Consider the following 5,977-nt stretch of genomic DNA (forward strand, 5'->3'; position numbering starts at 1 on the left):
AGGCACTGACGAAACGCCAGAAGTTTATGGAAATTGCTTTTGTGCAGCACTCTACAAAGGAGTGGGGACTATCGATATACTATAATCTAATCTTACTCACTGATAAATGAATTAAGTTGACTCATCCTCAGGATGCATTGTGCATCCCAGAGTGTCACACTAGACAAGGCAGTCAGCCTGTTCGATAAAATGAATGCCACCTCAACCTGCTGGACAAGGTGCAGAGGAGGGCAGAACGCCTCATCAACGGGACCCAGCACCACCGCCGCCGCGTCGCTTCCCTGACGGTGCTACACAAGGCACAAGTGGGCCAAGTGCCCCACCTGACGGACCTGAGGGCTACTTGGAGGAGGTTTGAGCGCAGCACGAGAACGGTACTGAGCAATACCTCCCTCCTGGAAGTGCCAATGGCCCGCCCCAGCACCCACCAACGTGCCTTCTCCATCGCAGCGGTGGTGTGGTGAAACAACCTCTCTGCTGATGTGGACGTGACACAACTGTCCACTCAGCAGATGAAGGTTGCGTCCCACAGGTGGGTACTCCTACACCCACCGTAAAAAGAGTAAATGTAAACGCTTGTTAATAATTGCAGACATATATATAATTGTAATCTCGGCAGAAGCTTTTGAATAGCTCCCCACCGGTCGAGGGAACTTTAGCTTAAGAAAATAATATTGCCATGTACTAATGTACTAAACATATGTTTAAATAAAGAGAGAGAGAGAGAGAGAGAGAGAGAGAGAGAGAGAGAGAGAGAGAGAGAGAGAGAGAGAGAGAGAGAGAGAGAGAAATGGGCCGATTTCACAGTCATCGGGTACGCTCCCCTGATATGTATGTGTAATTTACCTAGGCCTCATCACGAGGTGAACTCGTAATCACCGGGAAGTACCCTCCCGACAAGATCAAGCTAGTTATAGTCTATCTCTCGGTACTGCCAGGACTTCCATACACCACACACCCAATAACCATTGCTTTAGGAGGGGGCAGTAAGTGCTCCTTCTCAATGGAAAAATCCATGCCTGACCGGGGCTCAAACCTCCGGCCGTCAGGCCGGAGGCCGGCTGGTACCCTCCCGACAGAGCAAGTGCTCATTTAATCGATCTCTGGGTACTGCTAGAACCTCACACACCACACACCCCATCCCCCTTGATCAAGGGGTGACGGTAACCACTCCTGGTCAACTGAAAGAATCCGGCTTGAGCGGGCTCGAACCGCCGCCCTTGTCAGACCATGAAGCCTGGCAGCGCAGCTCTCTACCAATTGCGCCACGAAGAGATGTGTGTGTGTGTGTGTGTGTGTGTGTGTGTGTGTGTTACATGACGTTATTCATCTCACGTGTGGCACACGCACGAACGCAGACACATACACTTACACACACACACACACACACACACACACACACACACACACACACACACTTTCTTGTTTCCAAAAGGAACTGTCCTATGCACTGTTACGCCTATGACTCTACTCTGCATTACTCGACATCTTTCGACAGAAGACCTTCCCAACAGGAACTACATAACTCAAAGCTGGAGGGTGCAGAACGCTTAACCTCAGACTTTACTATGTTTTCCAACTGAGGCAAGAAGAACTTGGCATCCTTAAACGCCTCAGAAACTTAAGTTCTCCACCTGTCAACTTGACACAATCTTCCACAATCTCTGTAGGAGTAGATAGGAAGACACCTACCGAACGGGCGTGAGCTACTCCCGGTGAGGATATATGGGAAGCGAGGAGGGTGCTGAAGCCCTTCAAAGACCCTTCCCATGTCCTCACTAACCGTTTCCCTTTTGTCTCATCAACACCAGAGAGCAGTTCAGCATGCTCTCAAAAGACAGTTCCTCTCTCTTTCTACACCACACTACATTCACAAAACACACACACCTTTTCCCAAAATTCAAAATTCAAAATGGCTAACGAAAACACCGCCCGCCCACCTGCTCCCAGCCTCCATCTTTCCTTAATATCGTTTCTTTCCCTCTCTCCCATAGACACACACACACACACACACACACACACACACACACACACACACACACACACACACACACACACACACACACACACACACACACACACACACACACCTTTATGTCTGTTTCTGATCCTTTTGTGTCTGTTTCTGATCCTTTTGTGTCTGTTTCTGATCCTGTTATGTCTGTTTGTGATCTTTTTTCGTCCGTATCTGATCCTTTTCCATCTGTTTTTTTATTCCTTTATGTTTGTTTCTAGTTCTTTTCTGTTGTTTCTGATTTTTTTCCGTCCATTTTTTACTCTTTTTGGTCTGTTTCTGATTCCATTATGTTTGTTTCTGATCCTTTGAAGTCTGTTTCTGATTCCTTTCCGTCTGTCCGTCTACTGGTGTTTGCGATAAAGACCACTGGCTGATCACACACATACACACACACACACACACACACACGAAATATAAAACCTCTGTTATTTTCGTTTATTTTCCGTTTGTTCGTCTGTTCGTGCGTCCATTACGTCAGCGGAGGGCTAGGCAGGATGAAAGTGTACCGAGGCTCACTAGTTAAAACAATAAACAGTCTGGAAATCAAGTTGAAATTTTCCTCCACTCCTTTGTCTGTGTTTGGGCCATCCGTCCCTTCGACCTATAGTAAGATGCATCCGGTGGCTTGGAGGGCACACGAAGGGCATGTTAGTGACTCGTGGTAAGGATTGACTCATGACTTTCCGTTTTTGTGACACTGTGTTGGGTTGTATGTATTTCTGTGTATTGCATAGTTCGTTTCTTTTCATATTTGTTTGTTTATATATTTTGAGGATTTAAAGGGCATGCGAAGGGCAAGTTAAAAGTGACTCGTGGGAAGGATTGACTCATGACTTTCCGTTTTTGTGACACTGTGTTGGGTTGTATGTATTTCTGTATATGGAATTGTTTGTTTCTTACCCTATTTGTTTGTTTATCATATTTCGAGGATTTAGAGGGTACGCGAAGACCAAGTTAAGGGTGACTCGTGGTAAGGATTGATTCGTTGTCATCCGTTTTTATGACATTGTGTTGCGTTGTATGAATTTCTAAGTATGGCACTGTTTGTTTCTTCTTCTATTTGTATGTTCATCTTATTTCGAGGACTTGGACACACACGGAGGGCAAGGTAAAGGTGACTCGTGGTAAGGATTGACTCGTAATTTTCCGTTTTTATTATGTTGAGCTCCGTTGTATTTTTTTTTCTCTCTATACATAACATTCATTATTTTCGTATTTGTATTTTTTTTCTTCTAATTTCTCGGTTGTCTGTCTCTTTCAAACATGGTAAGATTGTATTCAATGTAATTTTTCGTCTTCGCTGTGTTGAGTTTCACTGTATTGTTTTTCGCTATGTGACATTACTTGATTATTTTCCTATTCGTTTTTTTTCTTATTATTTCTCGGATGTCTATGTCTCTGTCAAGCATGGTAAGGTTGTTTTCATTGTAATTTTCCGTTTTTTTATTACAGTGCGTTTCGTTGTATTTATTTCTGTATATGTCATTTTTAATTTCTTTTTCCACTTGTTTATTTTTCTTATTTGCTGTTCGTCTACTTTTTCAAGCTTATTACGACGTGTTTATTTATTTGTTTTGTCTATGTATCTTCAAGCTTGCTATCTACGTCACCAGCGAGAGTTATTAAAGAGGAAAGTTTAAAATACACTCATGTAACGCTTGAGGTAATATTATAATTTAACTTTTATTTTTATTTTTATTTTGGGGCCACGACTTATCATTACATATATTATGTTATCGCCTAAATGTATATTATTGTTACGGCCCGTGCAACAACTACTACTACTACTACTACTACTACTACTACTACTGCTACTACTACTACTGCAATTCCTCCTCCTACTACTACTACTACCATTCCTGCTACTTCTGTTACTGCTGCTGCTACTACTACTGCTATCACTACTACTACTACTACTACTACTACTGCTACTACTACTACTACTACTACGACTACTACTACTACTACTACTACTACTACTACTGATACTTCTTCTACTTCTACTACGACTAAGGCTACGGTTCCATATAAAAGTACTACCACTAACACCAACACCATCACCACCCCTAGCACCCTTATCAACAGGCCGCCTATATCCACCCAGGGGTTCACCTCCCGGCAATACCTCCAATCATTGCCTCCGGATCGCCAGGTAATATACTACAGCCCGCGCCGCGTACCCTCACACGCGTCACCTCCTACTGGGACCTGATGTCATCAAGAGCACGTTTTATATATAGAAGGAAGTCATACTGAAAGAACTCGCACTGCTTTGAATATAGAACGAACTTACATTAGCTGAACTCACACTGTTTTGTATATAGAATGAACTTACATTAGCTGAACTCACACTGTTTTGAATATAGAACGAGCTTACATCAGCTGAACCCACATTGTTTTGTATATAGAACGAACTTACATTAGCTGAACTCATACTGTTTTGTATATAGAAGGAACTTACATTAGCTGAACTCACACTGTTTTGTATATAGAACGAGCTTACATTAGCTGAAGTCACACTGTTTTGTATATAGAACGAACTTACATTAGCTGAACTCACACTGTTTTGTATATAGAACGAACTTACATTAACTGAACTCACACTGTTTTGTATATAGAACGAACTTACATTAGCTGAATTCACACTGTTTTGAATATAGAACGAACTTACATTAGCTGAACCCACACTGTTTTGTATATAGAACGAACTTACATTAGCTGAACTCACGCTGTTTTGAATATAGAACGAACTTACATTAGCTGAACTCACACTGTTTTGAATATAGAACGAACTTACATCAGCTGAACTCACACTGTTTTGAATATAGAACGAACTTACATTAACTGAACACACACTCCTGGAAGAATTTAAAATTTTATAGAGGCTACAATAAAATCAATATGACCGATGAAGATACGGCACGTCACAATGAACAAACTCACTGTCTTCTCTGTAAATACGGGTTTTTAAAAGGTAAAGGAGTAAAACATCCTGATCATGAAAAATCAGGAAACAACTACATTGTAGCTTATTGTAATAGATGCAACCTTCAAATGAAAAATCACAAATTGCAGCTCACTCTCATTGCACATAATGCGGATTACGAGATGTCGTTAATCCTGCGTGAATTAACGCTACCTGACTTAAAATCAAACTAAGACCAAAACATTCAGTTCACAAATACCATGAAGTCATCATAAATGACTTGAGATTTATTGACTCGTATGTCTTTATGTCTGGTTCACTCGCGGCTTTAGCGAACCAATTCATCAGCAATGGGAACGAACCCATATACACATAACATATGTTGAAAGATGTGCCAGCACCTGCGTTACCATTATTGATCAAAGGAAAGCAGGTTTTTTGTTATGACTATATGGATTCGATGGAACGACTTTCTGAAACACATCTTCCATCCCGCGAAGATTTTTTTCAATTCGCTTCAAAAAGCAGAACTTTCCGAAAGTGATTATAAACATGTTCAGAATGTTTGGAAAGTAGCTGGGTGTCAGAGCCTGAAGGACTATTTATTGCTTTATGTGAAAGTGGATGTTGGCCTTCTATGTGATGTCTTCCAAGAATGGAGAGGTATTTTGAAAACCCAGTGGAGGTTGGATATTGTAAATTATGTTAGCCTGCCAGGATTTGCCTATGACTCTTTTCTGTTAAAAACACAGCAGGAATTAGAGATGCTTAGTAGCCCAGACATATATCATTGCATGCAAACAAATGTGCGTGGGGGCTACACAAGTGTTGTGCGTCGTTTTGTACGCACTATTAACATCTACACGAACCCTCAGTTTAATCCAAAACATGATAGAAACACTTTCCTTTCATATCTTGACTTCAACAGTCTTTATCCCACTGTAATGCAGGAGAAGTTACCATGTGGAGATATGAGAAAACTAAATGAAACAGAAATGCAATGGTTTTTGAGCGGGGGGGGTTATGAAGAAGAA

This window comes from Eriocheir sinensis, unplaced genomic scaffold (assembly GCF_024679095.1).
Source record: "Eriocheir sinensis breed Jianghai 21 unplaced genomic scaffold, ASM2467909v1 Scaffold63, whole genome shotgun sequence".
Lineage (NCBI taxonomy): Eukaryota > Metazoa > Arthropoda > Malacostraca > Decapoda > Varunidae > Eriocheir > Eriocheir sinensis.